Source organism: Cynocephalus volans, chromosome X, assembly GCF_027409185.1.
Source record: "Cynocephalus volans isolate mCynVol1 chromosome X, mCynVol1.pri, whole genome shotgun sequence".
NCBI classification, from domain to species: Eukaryota; Metazoa; Chordata; class Mammalia; order Dermoptera; family Cynocephalidae; genus Cynocephalus; species Cynocephalus volans.
This window is the reverse complement of record NC_084478.1, coordinates 166,933,997-166,958,209: the sequence shown is the minus strand read 5'-3', so window position 1 is coordinate 166,958,209 and position 24,213 is coordinate 166,933,997. Positions and strand designations below refer to the sequence as shown.

General features: G+C 34.7%; 1 pseudogene; it reads right to left on the bottom strand.

Annotated features, from left to right (window-relative positions):
• The window catches only part of LOC134368528 (structural maintenance of chromosomes protein 1B-like), a 40,852-nt pseudogene that overhangs the window by 6,659 nt on the left and 9,980 nt on the right, over positions 1-24,213 (bottom strand).

The window sequence follows — 24,213 nt, the reverse complement described above, 5'->3', positions numbered from 1 at the left end:
AAACTGGTTTATAATGGAGAGCTTTGTTTCTTACTACATAATATCTTTGTTCAAGACATTTAATAAATCTTTATTAAGAGTGTACTATACAACAAAAGGATTTTTAACTTTAAATTTCACATTGTCTTATATTGCCACTCCTTTTTTTGTTTGCATTTGTCAGGTGCTCATGCCATTATTTTCGACATTCAATTTTAAGATGACTTCTTGTAAACGATACATTTAGCTTTTTAACCTATGACAGTCTTGGTCTTTTAATGGGAAAATTAAATCCACTCATTTACCATAATGTCTCTTATACAAAAATTTTATTCCTTCCATTTTTGGTTCTTTTCATTCATTTTTGTTGGTTTGCTATCTGTTCTTGTGTTTAACACTTTGGTTCCACCTCTTACCCACCTACCCCTCAAGATTCAATCTTTAGAATATCCTAATTTCCTCTCTTTACAGATGAGAACTTTGGAACTTATTTACATCTCTCTCCATTACTATTATTTTGATTTTGCTCTTAGTTTAGCACTGTTAATTTATTATAACTAGGTCTAATTTAATTCCTGTGGTGCTTAGAGTACTTTCTCTAGTATCTTTGTCACATGGAGTATATGAATGACATAGTCTCTGAATCTGCTTGTCTGTAGATTCCTAAGAGGTAAATGGTATCCTGGACTACAATCCTTTTTCCTGTGGCTATTATTCCACAGTACTGACAAGTTCTGTAGTCTATAAGCTTGATTTTTTTATGTATAATTTTTTTTGAAAAGTGTGAGGGAGGGTTGTTTATCACTGATTCTATAACTTAAGCAATCACAAATTACACCAAGATCTTCACTATAGTGGTCGTTTTCTCACCAAAACTTCATGGGACTGACTATAACCTTTCAATGGTATATTAAGATTCATTCTCAAACTAGAGAATTCTTTTAAAAATGTTTCCTCTCCTCTGTATTCCTTTTCACCCTTCTGAGATTTTATTATTCTCAAGTCAAGTTCCCCACGTCTATCTGCTAAGTCTCTATTAGCAGATATCTTTACTTCATGATTTCATTTTCTTTGCAATTTTGTTCCCTTCATTGAGATGCTTCTTCCATTTGGTCTCTCAGGTTGCTAATTTGGTTGTCAACAACAGGAATCCTCTCCTTCAATTCATCTACTTCATTCTGTAGCTAAGAAATATTTTTAGTTCCAGGAGGTCTTTCTTCTTCTTCTTTTTTTCTTTTCTTTTTTTTTTTTCTTTTAGGCAACAGCAGTTGGGGTGAGGGTCAAAACTATACTGAATCTCCTTAGAGCTCCTTTGTTTGTTTGTTTGTTTGTTTGTTTCATTTTTTTATTCAAGTTGTTGCCTGGCTCCTGGAACACCTCAGATCCTTTTATGTATTTTTGCCCACTGAGGATCAAGTTTGGGTATTAAAGCACCCTAAAGAGCAGCAGCCCCACAACTTACATGTTCAGCAAATAATTAGCTTTCTGGAATTCAAGACCTGCCATACCCACATGGGACAAATTTAACTTACCCTTAGGATCCCCATGTCCTGATACTTACCCTGGTGCTCTTTACAGATGAAGAGGATGAAGCCCTGCATCGGCCTTTCCGAGCAGCCTCCCTCAGAACCCAAGATATCATGTCCACCCAGCTGTCACTTGGTTCAGATGAGACACACATCTGGCATTCATATGGAACAACAAAAGACCACAAATAGCCAAAGCAATTATTAGCAAAAAAAGTAAAGCTGGGGGCATTAAGTTTTCTGACTTCAAACTATATTACAAATGTGTAATATAGCACGGTACTGGCATAGAAACAGACACGTGGACCAACGGAACAGTAGAGAGAACTCAGAAATCAACCCACATATTTCCAGCCAACTGATCTTTGACAGAGGCCCCAAGGATATACACTGGAGAAAAGACTATCTCTTCAATAAATGCTGCTGGGAAAACTGAATATCCATTTGTAGAAGAATGAAACTTGATCTGTACCTTTCACCATATACCAAAATTGACTCAAAATGGATTAGAGACCTAAATATAAGGCCTGAAACTTTAAACTCCTCGAAGAAAACGTAGGAGAAATGCTCCGGGATATAGGACTCGGCAATGACTTTATGAATAGCACACCAAAAGCACAGGCAACAGAAGAAAAAATAAACAAATAGAATTATATCAAACTAAACAGATTCTGCATAGCAAAGGAAGCAATCAAAAGAGTGAAAAGACATCCGACAAAATGGTAAAAAATATTTGCCAACTAAGCAACTGACAAGGGACTAATATACAGAATATATAAAGAGCTCAGACAACTTTACAGCAAACAATGATCCATTTAAAAAATGGACAAAGGAGCTGAATAAACATTTTTCAAACGAAGACATACAAATGGCCAAAAGGTATATGAAAAAATGCTCAACATCACTAATCATCAGGGAAACACAAATTAAAACCAAACTGAGATATCATCTCACCCCAGTTAGACTGGCTATTATCAAAAAGACAGAGATGAACAAACGCTGGAAAGGAAGTGGAGAAATCGGAACCCTCCTGCACTGTTGCTGGGACTGTAAATTAGTACATCCATTATGGAGAACAGTATGGAGGTTCCTCAGACAACTGCGGAGAGAACTGCCATATTATCCAGCAATCCCATTCCTGGGGATATATCCAGAGATTTGGAAAACATCAGGTCAAATGGTTACCTACACTCCCATGTTTACTGCAGCTCTATTTACAATAGCTAGGCAATGCAACCAACCTATATGTCCGTAGATGGATGCCTGGATAAGGAATTTGTGGTATATATAAACATTGGAATACAACTCAGCCATAAAAAAATGAACTTCTGCCATTAGCAACATGGATAAGCATAGAGAAAATTATCCTAAATGAAACAACCCAGGTACAGAAAGAGAAATACCACTCTCATAGCTGGGAGCTGAATCCATAAATAAACAAATGAACAATAAATAGAGGCAGAGAGAAAGAAAAAAGAAACAACAATCACGGTAATACGTTGAACTTTTAGAAAACTGTAAGTGGAAAAAAAGGGGGGAGGGGAAAAGGAAGGGGGCTAATGAGGAATTGTTCAATGGACACAAAAGATGACTGCATATTATAATGATGAATAAGCTAACTATATTGATCCAACTACCACACATTCTACACAATTATTGAAAATCAACGTTGTACCCCAAATGAATGTATAATAAAAAAAGTAAATTAAAACAAACAAACAAACAAAAAACAAAAACCAGGTAGGAACTTAATATGGACATGGATAGGATGCAAGATTCATTTCAATTTGCCATCTTAGCAGAACTTTCTCTGTGCCTAGACCTAAGTTTGTAAAATTTTTAAAAGCTGTATATTTTGTATACATTAGACTAAAACATAAAATGTGGTATTACGCTTACAGAAAAAGAGTAAAAGATGTTACGTAACCTTGTCAAAAGTCAAGTTTTTGATTCAGTCCTTGAATCAGTAACTGGAAATTTGTATACACAAAAGAAGAAAGCTAGATAGGAAAAATAAATAATCTGGAAGCATTCTATCAATGTAGTATCTAAAGTTGACATTTCAAGTGTGTGTAGGGAATACAATATTAAACAAATGATACTTTTATAAAATGACAAGTCAATTGGTAAAAATAAGCTGGATCCCCAGTCATCAAAATAAATTGAGAAGGAATAAAAAATGTAAATGTTAAATTAACAAAAGCACTAGAAAGAAGCACTATTGAATTTCTTTTGTGAGCTTAAGAAAGAATTACATCTCTCTAAGCATGAAACATCACAACATCCAGAAGTAATAACAGATTAATAAATTTGGCTACATAAAGATGAAAAACACATGTATGACAAAAAAGAATAAAGTCAAGTGTCAAAAAGATACTTGGAAATAAATAGGAATAAACTGTTGACACGCACACAACATGAGTATCAAAAACGGTAGGCTAAGTAAAGAAAGCATGGGCAAAAACTTCTTACTGGATGATTCCATTCAAGTGAAAGCCTAGAAGAGGAAAAACTGTAATGACAGAAAGATTGGGTTGCCCGGGCCTAAGGGGTCTAGGGGAGGGGACAGAGTGTAAAGGAGCACAAAAATGGTATTGTGTGTGGGCGTGGGGTAGTGGAAATGAGCTATATCATGATTGTGGTGGTGGTTACATAATGACATACATTTGTCAAAATGTACTCAATTCCACACTTAAAATAGGTGACTGTTAAGGTTTGCTCATTATACCCTAATAAAGCTAATACAAAAGTCAAAAATAGAAGATTTACAACATAAGAGAATATGACTAAGGAGTCATTTACTCATTATACAAATAACTTAAAGTAGGTAATGAAATAACAAACAACCTAATAGAAAAATGTGCACAGAAAGTAAACACACAGTTCACAGAAGAAAAACTTACAAGGAACCAACAGATACATGAAGAAATGTTCAACTTGTTATAATTTAAGAAATGAATATCAAACTAGACTACAGTTTTCTATCAATCAGATTGACAAAGATTAAAATATTTGCTAGTACCCAGTACGGACATGCACACTCTACTACAGGTTTTCTTTTGATGAGAATTTAGCAATATCTATCAACAATTTATTTATTTATATATTTTTTGGTGGCTGGCTCGTACAGGGATAGAACCCTTGACATTGGGGTTATAACACTGCACTCTAACCAGCTGAGCTAATCGGCTTACTGTCTATCAACATTTTAAATACACATATATTTAGACCCAAGTATTCCATTTATAGAAATTCATCTCAGAGATAGATTTATGCAAATAAAGATGTAATAACAACATACATTTATAGAGTGCTTCATATGCCAGGAATTGTGTTCAGTATTTTATCTAAATTGTTTGATGTATTCCTTATAATAACAGTAAATGTTAGGTACTTTTATTGTCCCCACTTTACAGATGGGACAACTAAGGTACAAAGAGGACCTTGCTCAAGGTCATACCACTAGTGAGTGGCAGAGTCAGGATTGAAACCCACGCAGCTTGGCTATAGGATTTATACTCGTAGATACTATGTTATTCTCCATCTCTAAAGAATGTTTAATGTCGCACAATTTGGAACAGCAAAATACAAATCAATAGGAGACTGGTTAAATAAATAACATCTACAAAATAAATTACCAGGCAGAATTCATTAAAAAATAAAGTAACTTTCTATATATGAAAATTTAAACAAGTCATTTTATGGCAATAAATGAAAAAGCTTGTTGCAAACACTACTTACAGCAAAAATATATTTTAAAGCAGTGAAAATAGGAAAATACATATACTTGCATATACAGAGAACACTTCAGGAGGCTAAGCATCAAACTGTGTTTAGGAAATATCACTGATATATAATTATTACTTTTTATTGTATTCCATTCTGCATCATTTGAATATTTTAAAATGATAGGCATGCTAATTTTATTACCAAAAAAACCCAACCTGGTTTAAAAACACACTCCCTTATTCCACTAGTATTTTGTAACTTTTATGACATGGATTTACCTTCAGCTCTTGGATTAGCTGGCTTCTTCTGACTCTTAGATTCGTTAACTCTTTCTCATCCCAGCATCTAGCCTTGTCTTTTAAATCACTTGACACTCCAGAGATCAACCCAGATTTTAAAAATAATGTTCCATCAAGAGCCACTGTCTGTAAAATCAAAACTATTTTACCTTGAAAAAACATACGTAAAGAAGACAAAAATAAGGACATTATGTGGCAATTTGTACAACTGAAAATTTGAAAATGAGAAAAACCACTTACTGTACCTTACACCAGCCAAGAAACAAAACACAAATACAAAACCCCTTTTACAAAGGCCCAAAGCAATTCTAGACAACAAATTAGCAGCAATTACTAAAGTTTGAAATAAGCTGAATATTAGTTCCAAACATATTTAACACTGGCAAGCAAAAACTAAGAATACTTATATGCAGTATCAAATAGTTCGCATCACATAATCCTATATCTTGAGGAATCTTGTCATATATGTCAATGGCATATTTTGAAAATAGCCTTCATAATTTTAGGATACCAAAAATATCGCTCTCTCCAAAATGGATGTGAAACTGGAACCAACGAAAAAATTTAAATGGAGTCAAGGTATAATACAGCCTGAAGTTTATAGTCCTGTTAGTAAGCAAGTGTTTTATGGAGTAAGTGAAAGGCTCCACTGCTTCCCTGCTTCTAAATTGTTGTCAATAAAGTGCATTTTATCTCTACACTGTGTGTACTAGTAATGTGTGTATATGTGTATGTCAGTGTCTCTTATATGACAACCTTCAAAGTCCTTGTGAGGTCCAAGATGACTCGTAGAGTTTCAGCCATAGTGTCTGTGCTTCAAGAAAGAAGACAGGAAGGGAGAGTCAGGGTAAAAGGGTCCTATAAGGAAGCTTTCCTGGCAGGCCCACCTATGACTACCGTTTACATCCAGTGGCTACACCTAGATTGCTACACAATGAAATCAAGGTCCATGAGTAAGGGAGAAGCAGAGAGGAATACTGAGCAGGCAGTTGTCTCTGACACAGACAGGAGGTAGCCAGGGAAAGGGGAGTGGTGGCATGCTGGCAGGAAAGGCATGAATGCATAAAATGGATTGTGTATGAGTGTGCATGTGTCACAGGGATGGGAAGGGCAAAGAAGGAATATAAAAGGATTTGGAATTCCTGCAAGAGTTACGGGTTAACTTAGAGATGAGGCTAGTAGACAGGCCAGATCTTTGGAAGCCATCAGAGGAAGAACGTGGATGGAATTCCACTGAGGACTAGTGGAGCTTGTAGAGGGAGCTGAGGAGGACTGGCTCTGAACACATTGAAACCCAACAGAAAGAGAAATGTCAGAGAGGAGCTTTAGATAGACCATTCTGGCAACTATTTGGAAAATGCATTGGTCCAGCAATGTCAGAGATGATGGTATAAATTCATCCAATAGTACTGAGGGTTAAGAAAAGGAAAAAGATTCCAGAAATATTTAGGATATATTATAAGAAGAGCCTTGGGATTGTTTGGATGTAGAGGTTAGGAAAGAATCCCTGGGGAAATAGGATTTTGTTTGGCTGGAATAGTATCATCAAGGATTGAGTTGAAGAACAGAAGAGAGATCAAGATTTAGTAAAAAGAACATGAATTTCATTTTAAACATGCTGGTTACATAGTACTTGTGAGTTAGCATTTTTTTTTATTTATAATGTGTACCTTGATTATTTCTTTAAAGAATTAATTCTCCTAGATTACAATAAAATTATAATGTATGTTAATTTAGAGGAAGAAAGCTACAAATATTAATTAAAATAAAGATAAGTAATTAAACCAGGTGGAAAAAGAACAAAGTATAATTAATAGTTTAGACTACTATTATGGTTAAATTATAATATTATAATCACTAAATTTAACGAAATAAGAAAAAGAAAAAAGTTCAATATATGATATTATGGCAAGTAATTAACCATTTAGGGGAAAAAGCTAATAACCACATCTAACAATGTAAATCAAAATAAATTCCTGACAGACAAACATTAAAATATAAAAGTGAGACCATTTAAGAAAAGTAAACTAAAAAAAACAATGGTAAACTTAGGTAAATATTTAATCTTATTATAAAGCCACAGTTGTATATATAAAAATAACTTACAAATATAGTTGTTTATAAAATAACATAAGATATAACATATATGGTATAATACTCACTAGCAGTTCTTGTTGGAGTGTGGTTACCACATATGGCAAATAAAAATACCAGATGCCCATCTAAATTTGAATTTCAGATAAACAAATAATTTTTTTGTATATGTATGTTCAAATATTTTACTTGGCAACTATCTTAGGGAATGAGTTTTTTTTTTTTTTTTTTCCTTTTGAGCTGCTGTTTTCCAAAGTTTTCTACACTGAACATTTATTAAGTTGTATTTCTGATGTGTGTAAACCAAATTATAACAGAAAAAAAAATCTATGGGGGCTTGCTTAGAGAGAAGCGAGAGAAGTATATCAAGAATTTTGAGCTAATAAGAATCTGCAAAAATAAACCTGAGTTCTAGTGCCAACTCTCTCTTCCCAACCGTGATACGTAGACAAGTCGATTTTGCCTCTTTAAACAGTGTGTACAGTGATTTTCTGGAGTTGTTTTTACTTTATTGCTGACACAATGCTTATACATTATTTGACTTGATGGAGATGTTATTTCCATTTTACAAAATGGGCTTTGCTTAAAGATATTAAGTAACTTGCCTTATAGCCATAGGCAATATAGCACAGGGGCTACAGTCCAACTCAGTCAAATACCTAAGTCCATGTTCTTAACTACTATGTTATACATCTCTTTCAAATCTAAAAATGTAGTAGCCAACAATACAATGAGTTATGAATCTTAAGAGTTTTCAGTAGTTTTTAGGTACACAACAAGTTATTTCTTCTAAATATTAATGTACTCTCATGTTATCTTCTTTCATTTGACTTACAGTCAAACTGTTATTCCAGAAAAACATTTTTCCCCCAGACTGCAGTTTCCTTCACGTATAGCTCATATGAGTTGCTCAGTGCCGTAATCCCTGCCTACCTTGGGGGTTACATTCTGACAAATACCTTGGCTGGCACAACTGGATCTCACATAAAATAAGGACTTGAGAAAATTTTTCAATAGCATCACATAAAAGTTCAGAGGGCATGGGCCTGCAAAAAGAATGAATTCTTTGTCATTAAAAACTTGTTCTGTAGGATAACAAACTATTTCCTGAACCAACATTGTTTCAAGAAATCTTGTTCCAGTGTTATAGGATTGTGAAGTAGATTCTTCTACAATTTTTGTGTTATGCAAAGTACAGTGTATTTTTAAGTCCTATTTTATTGGTATGAAAAATAATATCCTTTAACATTTTATTTTGGTACGGGTAAGATATTCACATAGTTCAAAATTTAAAAGATATGTAAGAGTAGAGTGAAAAATGTCCCTGGATTTCCTGGCCCCAAACACCACTACCATCCCTAGACGTAATTGGTATTTCCCATCTTACAGGTGAGGTTAAGTTTTCATGGTTAAGAGCAATTATACTTCCTTTTATGAAAACAAGTTTGTTCATATCCTTTGTCCATTTTCCCACTGCATTACTGTTCTTTTCCCTTGATTTGCAGGAAAATTTGTTCTTTTCCATGAGTTGGGAATATTTGCCCAGCTCGCCATTCTCTTTTTTATTTTGCTCATGGTGGTTTTTGCCATGTAGAAATTCTTTATGTTACGTGAATTTATCCATCTTTCATAGCTTTTGGGTTTTCTGTCGTATTGTAAACGCATTGCTGCCTCTGGGATGAAGAAAAAAATTCAATGGATTCTCTTAAAACTTTCACGGTTTTATTTTTCACATTTACGTTTCTAATCCATCCAGAACTTACTCTGATATAAGGTATGAGGATTAAGTTCAACTACATTTTATTCCCGATGGTACTCGTTCAAGCGGTACCCGGTACTTTTATTCACTCTTGTACAATGGGAGCAATTTTCGAAAAATGATCCTTTCACAAATCATCCAGCGACGTAATGACATAGTTTTGCTCCATCATATTAAAAGGGAAAAACATAAATAAATCTTTCTATATATATTTTAAAATAACAACCAGTCTATGGGAGAAGGAAGCAAATAACTGTTGTGTCTCTGTTTAAGGGGAGTGAATAGAATAATTCAATATATGTAAAGAGATTTTTGTTTTTGAAATGTAAGTACATAAGTTTTTAAATTATTATAGAATTGAGTTACCACAAAAATATGGTAACAAAATTATAGCTGGCAGAATTGCTGTTAACTTATGTACTTTGTAATTATGTATATAGATTATATATACTATAGTTTACATTTAAACCCAATATTTTGTGATATCACTTGCAATGTTTGAATAAGGAAAATTCTAAAATATAATGTCAAACTTATGGAAAACCAAGAGCACAAATGGCAGGCATCAGATGATTTCTGTGCAAATGTGACATCTATCCAATTGTTGTACCCAACCTAAAACACAGAAAATTCTCCAAAAGTTCCTGGAATATAGTTAAGATACAAATAAGACAAATAAACGTTAAAATTTTGAAATACTGATGAGAACAAGACACAAAGTACAAGGTAAATAAAGCTCGTTATTGTGAACAAGTTACAAATCATAAATATCTGCTAATTAAAGGAATAAACAGTCTTTTCCTTATGGGACTTCTATAAATTTACCACTCAAATCTTCAAAAGTCAATTTTACAAATATACATTTCAGTTTTAGCTAATGAGGTAGCAAAATAAGGAAGACACCTTAATAGCTCACTTATTACTCTTCCTTAAATTTAATATGTAGAAATCAATGACAGTAATTACTAAAAGACAGTAATCTCATCCTTATTAACATTATTATAGATAGCAGCACCGAACGTATGAGAAGTTAATCATGTTACATAAGTCACTAAATTTAATCCTGGAAATTCGTACATCTCATAAGAATAGCCTGTTTGCAATTCTGGACATTCCAGATTAAATGTGTTAACTGACTAGTAAACAATAAATCGACTATCACTTGAGTGTTATTTTCCAGGCACTATAACAGCATTTTGCATGTTATTACTTAACTTAATCCTCATAACCACAGGAAACAGGCAATATCATTTCACCAATTTAGACAAGAAAATGAAAATTAGAGGTTTAGAAACTTGCCTAAGTCACATAATCAATTGCTAAGTACAATCACTGGTCTTATTCAGAGCTTATGTCCTTAACGCTATGTTATAGTTCATCACAAATGTAGCTTAAAAAAAAAAAAAAAAGGGAGAAAGAGAGAGGGGGGGGGAATTTGACATCACTCAGCTAAATACAAACTCTATTCAATTGAGAGTGAAACAATATTTATTTATAAAACCAAAATTATTCCCTTGAGAGACATGTATTCAGTAATCTCATTTCAACTGTGCTTTCATTAAATTCAAATGTGTTAAACCTTGAATGTGTAAAAGGCGGTATCTCCATTAAGAAAAAGAAGAATTAACTCAGAATGAAAATAAGCACCTAAAATCTTTCCTGGTATACAAAAATACATGTACCATGTGGGTAAAGGCAGGGAAAATCTGAGGATCATAAGGACATTTATTCCATATAAAGTAAAAAATAAAAAATAAAAAAAATAACTTCTTTAGGATATAATTACAATAAATGTATTTTCCAAAATATAATTTATGATGTTGGGGACTGCTACAGTGGTTAAATTTTTAAAAACTCAACTGAACATTTTAGAAACTAATGAAGCCATAACCATCTTGGTCCCATGTTAGTTTTCCTTATAAAAGAGAACATATGGAAGCACATATAAATATTGTTTGTGTAATATATGAGTCTTATAAATACAGCTTCAATGTATCCAAAAGTGCACCCAGTACAAATCTTTTCTTACTTTCCGTCTTTCAGGTCCATCGAATGCAATACTCCTGGCTTCTTCCACAGTCTCACAGACAAGGCCATTTCCACACACAAATTCAATCACTTTCTTGAGCTGAGGGAACTGGGTCTTTATGACATCAATCGCCATTTTACAGCATTTAATCTTCCTTAATCTTTCATTGATTGGCTTAATCTAAAAGGTTTAAAAAATACTTCATGTATTAGATATACAAAAACATAAACCAAATGCTCATTATGTTCTTTCTCACCAAACACATACAGGCGTGACAGGAAATGATGAATAGCGTGCACTTACAGATAACAAAAGTTTGACATGAACATGATGAACTATATCCCACCATTGGCTCATGTAACATTAAAAATAAACTTCATCAAAAGCCAGAGGATTTAATTTCCAGATTCAGCCCTGTCACTAATTAAGTGGGAGAAAACAATGCAGGAGAAGTGCTCCATGCTCTCAAGACCATGAAATGTAGTGGAAAATAATATCCTTTTAAATACGTGTCAAAAGAGCGGTACGACACTAGGGCACTTAAAAAACACTTTAGGAATAAATGATCAGGAAAGGCTTCAGACCTTCTTAGTCGTGACTCATAGGTTGGATCTACAAACAGATCAAAAAAGTATCTGCAATTTATTAATGAAATCCTGCAAGTAAGATCTCACTTCTGCGTAACAAAGCAAAACAAAGCAAAACCGCTACATATAACCAAAATGTGTATATGTGTGCCTGTGTTATATATATACACACGTAGACACGAGTATATACACCTGCTAATATGTATTTATAAAAATGGAAGCGTATGGGAGCAATCAAAAGTAGTTACTTTTAAGGAACTGGACACTGAAAAGGGATGAGTATTCCCTTTATATTTGATATACTTCTTTAAGAGACGTTTTTAAAAATGAGTTTGTCTTGAAAAACTTCTCAAGTGGGGAATAAGTAGAACAGGATTTTAACAGGAAGATGAATTAGGGCTAAGAAGTTTCAGGAGGCAGAAGGTCTAAGCAAAAGTGTATTAGTACAATGGGCAGCTGGCATTTGCTGAGCCCCTCCTCTGTGCAGGCACTGTGCCAGGTGGTTTACCTGTAATGATTCTTTGCAGTAATCCAACAAGGTAAGAATCAATTCTTCTACTTCATAGATGAAGAAACTGAAGCCCAGAAAAGTTATGAACAACTTAGTGAGAGCAAATTACAAGTTGGTCTGAGATTCAAACTCAGGGCACTCCAACTCTAAGGCATGTGCTGTTAACCACTATGCACACTGCCTGCAGTTCAGGGTCTTGACTGCCGGATCAAATAGAACATTATGTTTGTTAGGCAATAGAAAATCACAAAGGATATCAATTATGATATGACAGAGTTCCTGCTGCAGGAATTTGGATTCTGGATATGTGAACATATCTCAACACATAACTCAAGGCTCAACATTTAGCCTGCCCCACCCAGAGTTGACACACTGGACCATATATTCACAATAAAAACTGAGTTGACATCTCGCTCACCGACCATACATCTTATCAATCTCCTATCTAGATGGTCCCTAAATTACGATGGTTCAAGGTATGATTGTTTGACTTTACGATGGTGTGAAAATGATATACATTCAGAAGAAACCGTACTTCAAATTTTGAATGTCGGTCTTTCCTTGGCCTAGTGGTGTGCGGAGTGGTGCTCTCTTGTGATGTTGGCAATGGCAGCAAACTGCAGCTCTCAGCCACCCACGTGATAAAGAGTAAACAGCCGATACCCTGCAGCGCACTGTGTTGCTAAGCTATGTGGTTTGGTAGGTTAGGTGTATTAAATGCATTTCAACGGATGATATTCTCAACTCACGATGGGTTTACCACGACATAAAGCAATGGTCAAGTTGAGGAGCGTTTGTATTTTGCTATAGAACAAAATACATTGCTGGCTAGTATGCCGAGTTTTGTACTGCTAGAGTAATGACATCAGAATCAACAAGACAGAATTATGCAAAACTAGATTAGGAAAAAAATATGATATCAAGAAAGATAGCAGCTACTTGATATTATTCTTTGCCTGCCACTATATTAACACAGCCATGCAAATGACGGGTTAATTGGCAACGATTTTTTCAGTCACTACCATAGTTTTAGGCAATAAAGACATACTATAACAGACAAGTTTTTATCACTACTAAATACCAAACATTACAAATTTCTTACCTCCAGGTAATCTAGAGCAAGGAATGTCTCAGGTTCAGCTCTTTCCTCCTTCAGAAATTGAATACAATCTCTTTTGCTACTTTTTCAGAGGCTACAACAATTGCAAACATGTACTGGTCAAGAAGCTTAGTAACAGCCAGCTGGTATTTCTTATGAATAGGATGACACAGGTCAAGCAGTCTTCCAAACTTAGCAGGTTTCAAGAAAGGAAAGAAAAACAAACATTAGTGAGGAATGTATAATTCACTGTTTTCTCATGTAACAAAGCAACATAGACAAAAAGTAATTCATAAAATTATATCATAATTTAATAGTCTCATTCACATGGACCTAAGTTTTATTATGAAATGTCCATTTAGGCATGTCACTTCATTTAAGAAAAGAGTAATGCAGAGGGACTAGACTTATCAAAGTACTAAAATATTTTCTAAAACTGTAGTAATTAAATAATATTCATTCATTCCCTATTTATTAAACGAGAATCTTTGAGGCACCTACTACGTGCAGGACTGAGCTAGACACTAGGTAAACATTACTTAATAAAACAGATACTCTCTGATCTCACACAGTTTTCAGTCTAGTAAGGAAGAAAGACAGTCAATAGCCACATGCATGTAACAAAACACAGCTAGTCACTGTGACAAAAAAAAGAGTGCTCTGAGAGTATATAAAAGAGATCGGGTTGGCCTAAGAAGTCAGGGAAGGCTTCCCATAAAGAAGTGTTATTTGAGCTAAGATCTGATGAATGGTCAAGAATTAAACAAGTTCAAAAACTTTACTAGAATATGTCTGAATGTCAAACATCCTGTATCAATAGTCTCTAGAATATCTGAAGATTTAATTGTATATCTTTGGACTCTCTTCCATTTATTAGGTTCTACTTCAAGAACACAATTTCCTTATGATAGCTCATCATAGTATTTCATATTTATTATCTTTGGTTTAAACATTTAAATCTCTCTCTCTCTTTTTTTTTTTTTCCATTTACCTGTGATTATCTCAAGCTTTCCTTCGGGGTCAAGAATATAATTTTCAACTGTGCAGCTCTCTCCTTGCTATTTCTAATTAATTTATTAGTATTCCTTGCTACTTCTTAATAACTTATTTTATTAATAGTCTATTTTATTTATTAAGTAAATGTTAACTAATTATTGTTCAGTAATACTGTTTGTTCTTAATTTGTTTTCTTAGCTCCATGTTTTCATTTTCATTTTGTTTATCCTCATATTTGAACCTAGTTTTATGAATTCAAGCTCTTATTAAATTATGCAAAGCAGAAAACACTTATGGGGGATTATGTTCTGTAACTTTCTAGGCTGGACTTTTAGGCCTCTAAATATTTTTAAATATTTTCTTTCTCTTTATTTTTATGTATACTTATAGCTGTAGCTGCCATACTGATTCTTTTCATCTTGCTTAGGTTTAATGTGGGCATATCTGTTTATTTTCATTTGCTATAATAATCGTTTCATTTTCTTTTTGTAAAAAAAAAAAAAATAAAGCCTACAGTACCACGTTTAAGAGTCAGAAAGTCAAAAAGGATACTGTAAAGGAGATGAAGATGGGTGGCCAGAGAGGTACAAGGAAAACCAGGACAGTGTGGTACCATGGAGGCCAGTGGCAGGTGTTTCAAAATAGGTCAAGTGGTTAACAGTGTCAAATGCTGAAAACAGGCGATATTGTATTTTCTTGATGACATACATAAGCAAAACTAGATGCATAGTTAGAGAATAAAAATATGCCAATGATGTCGCTGAAAAAGTATTTTTTTAAAAATTAAAACCATGAAGATCATGAGGTATGAGTCTACGCGTCTGGGGGCTCAGACTACTTCATGGCACCCATTTCCTTTGGGGATACTGACAATAGCTCAGACTTTTTGGGTACTGTGTTCATGTCAATGCTTCTCCCCACTAATTATTTATCTGTTGACACTACCCAAAGTAATGTACATTTTACCCCAATTATTTATTGTTATACATTAAATATAAATTGCCAAGCACAAAACATAAAGATTTCTGAATTGTTTTGCTTCCTAATAATGGTATATTTATAGTTCCAAATAAGAATATACTGTTTTCACCACACAGGAAAGCTTAGCCTTGTTTTAATTGTTCATTCTAATTACCACAGAATCTGGGTAAAGTCTCCTAAGGCGATTCAGAATCTCTGCTCACTTCTGCTGACATCTTCTCTCATGGTCATCAATTCCAGCATTCTGCAATTCACTTCCAATGAGATCCAATTCTTCATTAACCTCAGACATTCTTGATTTTGCTTTCTCGATTTCCTCCACTAGGGTTTCCTCTTGCTCTTTCTCCTCTTACAAGCAATCCCTTCGTAATAACAACAACAAATTATATAGCAAAAAGCAAAACCAAAATTTAGGAATTACCAGATACAACGTACTCTTATCTGGAATTGCAAGGGAATGGAGTAGTGCTCTATTAATATTGAAACGATAAAAAAACATATAATACAATAAACCTAATACCAAATGAGGGCAAAAACAATTTTGATTATTCGTTGTTGATTCAAAAGATATGTATTTCTGTGCACTGAAATAGTAATGATAGATTAATATAACCAGAGCAATCCTCATGAGCTTAATAAGCAAATGCCAATTAAAAAGAAACCCTTAGTTACAGAATACTTAGGTTGTATGAGGGTTCTTCAAAAATTCATGGAAAGATTCATATTATCGTTTAATTCTATTTTTCCATGAACTTTCTGAAGTAACCTTGCATTAGCTTTCATGATATAACTCACTACTTTCATTAAAAATATCAGTAATAAAGAGACTTAAAATTTCGGTACTGTTACACATTTGTATTTCCCAAATTTAAATATTTTATTTTTTATGTAGTCAAGGATAATCTTTAACAATCTACAATGAAATGAAAAGCAATGGAGGAAACAAAGAAAAGAGTCGAGGAGTGAGAAGTTTGTATCAGTGGGAGCATTCATTTGATAGACAGAAATAACCAGACACTTGAGACATAGCTGAGGGTTTTTTTTTTTTTTTTACTCTACCTACACGCATGTCTTTGTATCCTCCTCCAACTTCTCTATTCGTTTTTTATGATCTTTTATTTGTTCTTTTATTTGTTTTAAATTTCCCTGAAATAGGAAAGGAAACCTAAAATCAATTACAGGAATTCCACCCCAGTTAAATTACATGCTTAACACTTACTATAACATTGTAAGCTGTTATAAATTTGAAATACATCAAATATAAATATATGAAAATATTTAGGAGAGCAAATTTTAAGTTTAAAAAGGCAGTGTGGTATAGAGCTTTGAAGTTGTACACAACAGGGTTCAAATCTTGACTCCACCATTTGCTGGATATTTGATCTCCAGCTAATTAAGTCTCGTAGCTTCAAAGTCCAAGAGGATTATTTTCAAATATCTACAGAGTTCTTATCTGTCCCTCAAACTAACTCATTCAATAAATATTTATTCACTGGCTACTATGGGGTAGGAAGTAGACATACGATAATGAAAAGGACAGAGTCCTTGTCTTCAGGGAGTAATGTCTGGTGGGAAAGAGACAAGTAATGACAGTAGTGTGGTTTAATGTTAAACCACTTATAGGACAAGCAATACACTTATGGGGAAAGGACTTCACAGAAGTCTTGCTCTATTCATTTTATCATTAAATCCAGTAATGTAGTAATCTCCGATTTGTTTCATGTCATTAAGCCTTCCCACATCTAATTCATCCTGTGTACTATAGCAAGATTGATCTGTCTTACTCCATTACTGAATGATCTAAAAACCAGGAGTGTATGAAAGTAAAACCACAATTCTTTTCCGTGTACCACCGGGAAAGAGAATACCACACTTTTCAAGTGGAAAAAGACAAGCGTATTCCCAGATAATTATCCTGTTTTACTCACTTATCACACAAATTCACTGAACAAACCTCCACTAACAAGGTGCGAGAGTTATAAAAATGAGCCAGACAGTTCTTTTGCTGTAGGAACCCACACATGTTGAAATTAGAGTCCCCATACTGAAGTTCTATTATGTCACGTAAGAATTCCATCCAGAGAGGGAAGAGCAAGAGTCATCAATGAGGAGAGTACCAAGCTCAGCCAGCTGGGAACAGGCGCTTCTGCGCCTTTACTCTGGACAGTCCCAGAGCCTGTGTCATGCTAGACGGTCATTAGTTTAACATGCCAGGTGGGTCTCTTAGGTGGTGACCTAAGGTCCTGGGACAAATTTCAGACTTGGCTTAGGTGGAAGAGTAGGATTTACTGGAGAAAAATCTAAAAGACCAGGGTCAACAAGAGAAGAGAAGGCGTGGGTCGCATTTGCTCTCACCATCCCACAGGAGGTGTGTCAGGACCTGGGTGCTCTGCTGGACTCATAATGTGTGATAATCAGACTACCCTGGTACTAGGCATTCTGGACTTGAGATGCTGGCTGATCATGCTGGTTGTCTGAGAACACCAACTATTGCTCAGCGCCAGAGATCTTGGGACCTGTGGAAAGTGACAGAGCCTCCTATCTGTGAACGGAGTCATCGGTCCTGTGGAAACTGAGTTTGGGCACAGCTCTTCCACCATCTCTCTCCTCCTCAGCAAGTTATTTCACTTTTATATTCAAAAGGCAACAGCAGTTCAAACAAACTTATTGACATGTACTAAGTGCAAGGTTTACAATGGACATCATTATGAATCCTGCCTTGAAGAAGCTTCCAGTCTAGCAGAGCTGTACCAATTAATTGTAAATGATGTGCAATCGTACAAAAGCCCTTAGACAGAAACAGATTAAGAACAATGGGTACTTATATGAGGATGAATTATTTTGGGCTCTTCTTTGGAGTGGAGTGTGGAGAAAATGAGAGCAAGGGAAGGCTTTGTGCTATAGATAACTATAGAACTTATAATGTGACACAAATGATACAATTATACAAATGTTTTAAAAATATTTCCTCCTATGTTACTATCTTTGTTTTTCTCCTGACACAAAATGCCACCTCTTCTGCTCACAGGACTGTCATACACTGCACCTTCCATATTTGTAGTTCCATCTGCCAAATCCCAAAGACTAAATGAGACAGTATACTATAAGGTGAAGGAGAAGCACTCTGAAGACAAAGCGTTTGGAAGTAAATCCCAATTCCTCCACTTATTACCTTAGTCAAGTCTGCTCAGTCATTTTGTGTTTTGATCCCCTCAGCTGTAAAATACAATAATCCAACACATAATTATTGACTATCAGCTGTGGAAAAGGAACTATTCTAGGTGCTTGAGATGGATCACTGAATAAAACAGACAAACATCCCTGCTCGCATAGAATGTACACTGTAGTGGGGGAAGGCAGACAAATATATCTGAACCATAAAAGATCTCCTAAATAATACTAAGCAGCATAACATGTAATCCAGAAATTATTTAATTGCTTATGTTTGATGTAAATCCATTTACATATTGAAACGTTACTACCAAAAGGGAATAAAATGTCACTGAGGATAATCCCAAATCATCACGGCACAAACTGAGGTACCTGAACTTCACCATGCCTCCTCTTTTCAAATGCCAGGCTGTCTTCCCTCGCCTTCTGTTCCCACTGCAGTTTTTCCAGTTGTTGGATCGTTATAGCTGCTTTCGTTCTTACTTCTTCCTTAAGTTCGTCATAACGATCCAGCTGAATAAACAGCATTGAAACATTGCTAACTCACTTATAGAAACCCGACAGGAAACTCTTCGTATTATACTAGCAGATAATTAATCTTATCAAAAGCTAATTTTATATACATTGGATCATAATTGGCCATCTTCCCAGGTAATCTAATGTGAACATCATACAAAACCCTCTTTATTTAAAACTGCTTCTACAGAGCAACAAGGTATTCAAAAGAAACCCTATAATAATGTGTCTGTCAGAAAATCTTAAGAGAAAGGGAAATCCAGAGAAAATGATATATCTTTTTCCTATTTATACAATCACTATTATTTTGGTATATATAGTATGATGTAGGATAATCATAAAATTACTGAATGAGATAAATGATAAAAATTTAGCTGAGAAAATATTTGGAACTCTCAATTATGATATTTGGATATTTACTATTGATTTATTATAATTAAATATCATACACGAAGTTGGATATTAATTTATCACTGAATATTTTAAATCACCTTAAGTAATCGATTTCTCTCCTGTCAATTAAATGATGTCTCTTCAAAGCCATATATATCAGACCTTTAAGTTTTTATAATATCGCAAGAGAAAAACATTCTTACCTTAAATAACTTAATTATCTAACTTTCATATAACAAAATGACATCACGTAACCTTGTTGAAGTATTTTCTAGGACTTTAACTCATAGATGTTATAATGTCATCTAATCTTGTAAAAAATACTTCAGTCTGAAGAATAAATTCAGATTCTGTGTATAGGCTAAAAAATCTAAATCCCCGTAATTTACATTCTCAGGAAAATCTCTTAAAATATCAGAAAGAGAGAAAATCCTTTAATTTTTTGCTAATTAAAAGGAGAAGTTGAAACAATAGGTACAAAAAATTTCCCATTCATTGACTTTTTCACCTTACTGTCTTCCAGTTTTAAGCCTCCTAATTTACTTACGATTTCTTCCTCAATCTGCTTTTCAAAACTTCTCCATGCACCACCTAAATCAACCAGTTCTGTCTCCAGGGCTCTTATGTCATCTTCTTGTTTAGAACATTGTTGTTCACTGTCCTTTACTGATTTCTTAGCCACATCTAATTTTTCCAGGTGGTGACAAGTGCTTTCTTTGGCTTGAATGTATTGAAGCTGCTTCTGATTTAAAAGTGCTTCAAGAGATCTTAAAAGAAAAAAGTTTGCTTTAAAGGAAAATATATTTTTTAAATATATAAAGGGAAGAAGTCCTTTTGATCAAATCACATTAAAAATAAATTCTAAAAATCAACTTTTAGACTGTAAGCAGATCAGTGGTTGCCAGAGGCTGTGCAAGGTCAGGGGGAGGGTTAGACAGATGAAGCACAGGGGCACTTTTCAAGAGTGGTTTAACTACTCTGCATGATATTGTAGTGGAAGACACATGACATTATGAATTTGTTAAAACCTATAGAATTTTAGAGCATCAAGAGTGAACCTTAACGTAAGCAAATTCCTTTAAAAAATCACTTGAAAGCCTGAGGGATCCTAAACGGAATAGAATGTGACAAAAGAATTCCAAATGTATAAACAACCTTACCAAATGGGTGGGAGGAAATTGGCTTACCTAAGTAATTTTGGAAATGAGCAGAGTCGTTAAGACTAAAATCAAAAGGAATTGTTCATAAGCACTGTACTCCAGTTATAAAGTTGCTTCCCTTGGAGGTATGGGTGAACAATTCTGATACTGCTATACGTGATTACTGGAATCGAACAATTAAGCTAATGGATGGCTGATGGTGGACGCCAGGTTTTTCACCATTTAAATGGGGGTTATAGATAAGCAAGAGAAGGCTAGAGTGATCCATGTGTTAATGGATTAAAATGGAGAGACAGTATGAACTCAAGTTTAGTTCAATGAAGATACAGATGACTATATATGGAAATACTTAGATATGTTTATTTACAAGAGTTACTATACACACATATATTTCCCAGTTCTGTCAGCTGAGAAAGCATAGAAACAAAGACTTCCAGAAGGAAAGAGCACACCTAGCACCCAGATGTATAGTTCCTAATACCAATAAAAGGACCAGAACACCTTGAAGAAATTACTGACTCCTGGGCAAGCTCACACAGGCTAGAGCAGGCTGATTCTAGGACTGGCCCCTACGAAATGAGCCTGGAACATCTTGTAGTGCCAAAAACGTAAGGAATTGCCCCCAAACCAAAATCACAATGATGGGGATATGTCGAAGGGACACAGGAGTCCATTCAGAGTTCTTCATAATCTAAACTGCCATAATCTAAGCAACAAAATAAACAATGCAGTATTAGATTATAACCTCAAATATAAAATATCCTCATATCCATACTGATAGAAATAAATAATTGAATAAATAAATAAATAAGAGACAAATCTCCCGTATAGAAGAATTCTAAATAAATTATGTAGATGCTCTGCCCTGGATGCAGAACATAACGCCCCATTCCTCAGGTTTGGGCTCTGCCTCGTGACTCCCTTCCAAAGAATATAGTATGAAAAGGGGGAAGGTAAAAGAAGACCTTTCCAATGGAGAATCCTGACAAAGTCAGGTGATCAGGGTCAACGTGTCAACCGTGATATCATGTTGATATTATGATATGTGATACAGGATGTGATATGTCCTATGACACATATCACATGTTATCATCCTGATGCCTTATGATGAGAATGGCATTTTATTTCTGTCGTCTTCCTCCCCAAATCCCACAACCCCAGTCTAGTTATAAGAAAAGTTTTCAGACAAATCCCGACCGAGGAACATTCTGCAAAAACCTGACCAATACTTAAAACTGTCAAGGGCATCAAAAACAAGAAAAGCCTGAGAAACTGTCATAGCTGAGAGAATCCTAAGGAGACAGACAACTCAATGTAATATGGTATTCTGGATCAGAAAAAGGACATTAGGTAAAAACTAAGAAAATATGAATAATGTATGAACTTATGTTAATAATAATGGGCCAATACTGGTTTATTAATTCTGACAAATATATCACACGAAGATGTTAATAACAGGAGAGACAGGGTGGGGAATTCTGTACTATCTTTATAATTTTTCTGTATATTTAAAAGTATTCTGAAATAAAAAGATTATTTTAAAAAGTTAACTTTCAAAGTGTCATTTATTTTTTTTTCTATCGATCTACATAAAACACAGCTATTACTACCTATTTTTAAAAACTCACTTGACTTCTTTTTCTGTCTGCTGTAGTTGTCCGGTTAGCATTCCACATTCCTTTTTCTTGGCTTTAACTCTGTTTGCATGATGAGAAAGAGACTCTTTTGTGACACTCAAATCCCTATTCACACGCTCTAACGCAGATTTCAGAAAACAAATTTTCTTCTCATTGTGATATAGTTGGAAAAGTTGTAGTTGTATCTTGTTGACTTTCAGTTCTTCAAGGAGAATCTGGTAACGCTCTGCCTATAAAACAGTACAATTCAACAGCAGTAAAAAGTGAGTATATTTAAGCTGACCTTTCATAAACCCAACGACTGTACCAACAAATGATCTCTAATGAATTTTCATTGATGTCAGTAAGAAACAGTATTCTTCCCCAAAATAGCATTATTTAGGGAAGGTTGCTGAATACACTTCTAAATTAAATCAGGAAACCATTACTTTTGTATTCATGCGCTCAGTGGTGTGCTGATAAGAACAACGGAGTGGCACCCCTAACCCGGCTCCTAATCCCATTTCTGTCTTGAGGAGTTTGGCAAGTCCATTAACATTTCTAGCATCAGCCTCCTCATTTGTAAACTGAAGGAAGAGCATCATGTAACTTGTACGGTCCCTAGCAACTTTAAATTCAAGGATTCCAGGTAAAATTCCTGCTACAGGAAGTGATTTTCCTACTGATGGAACTAATAGGACTATTATAGTTCTTAATTATAGGTAAAGAGGAAGAATTTCCTTAACACTGATGCTATTAATAAAGAAATAAAGGAATGAAGTCTATCAAGAGGAGAGCTCCTAATCAATGAAGAATTTCAAGTAACAACTAAATGGTCATCCTCCAGGATGTTGTAAAAAATTAGGAAGTTGGACTATTCTAATTGTCCTTATCATGTTTCAAGTTCTGTAATTTTATAAGTTATTTCACTACACTGTGACTATTGCAGTCTGACTTTCACTGCTACTACCCCTTTTTACTGACAAAAGGGACACATATACACATTTTAAAAATATGCAGAAACAAAGAAAAACCACGAATAAGAAACATATCCACTTCTCATTTATTTCCTTAAATACTTATTGAGTATCTACTATGTGCTAGGCCCTGTTCTATGTGCTGCTGGGAGTATAGTGAAGAACTAGACAGACTGTCCGTGCTCTTGTAAAGCTTATATTCCAGTTATGTGAATGGGGCGGGGTAGAGGAAGAGGAATCAGATCATAAACACACAAACAAATAATAAACAAGATCATTTCATACAGCAATACACAATAAACAATATAAAATAAACAATAAAAAATAAACAATGCAGGCTGATGTGACAGTGCAAGAGAGGGGATGCTAATTGAAATTGGGGCAGGGGCTGGGGGTGGTGGACAGCAAATGCCTGCTTGAGAAAAGAAAATGGCATTTTTATAAAGACTCAAATGAGAGAACCAGCCATGCAAAAATCAGGCATACAGCTCTCTAGGCAGAGGAAATAGCAAAAGCACCAGGATAAAAGGGAGCTTGATGTATTCACCAAATAAGAAAGGTCAATAGGGTGGCAAAATAGAGGAAGTTAAAGATTGAGAGGTGAATAGAGACCAGATCAGTAGGCAGGAAAGGAGACTAGATTCTCAGTGCAGCGGGAAGCACTGCCCTGGAAGCTTTCATGCAAGGGAAAGACAAGATCTGATTTGTGTTTGAATAAGATCACTCTCAAATGCAAACAATTACCAGTCATAGACAAGGCACTATACAGTTCTTCACAAAGTTCGTGGGAA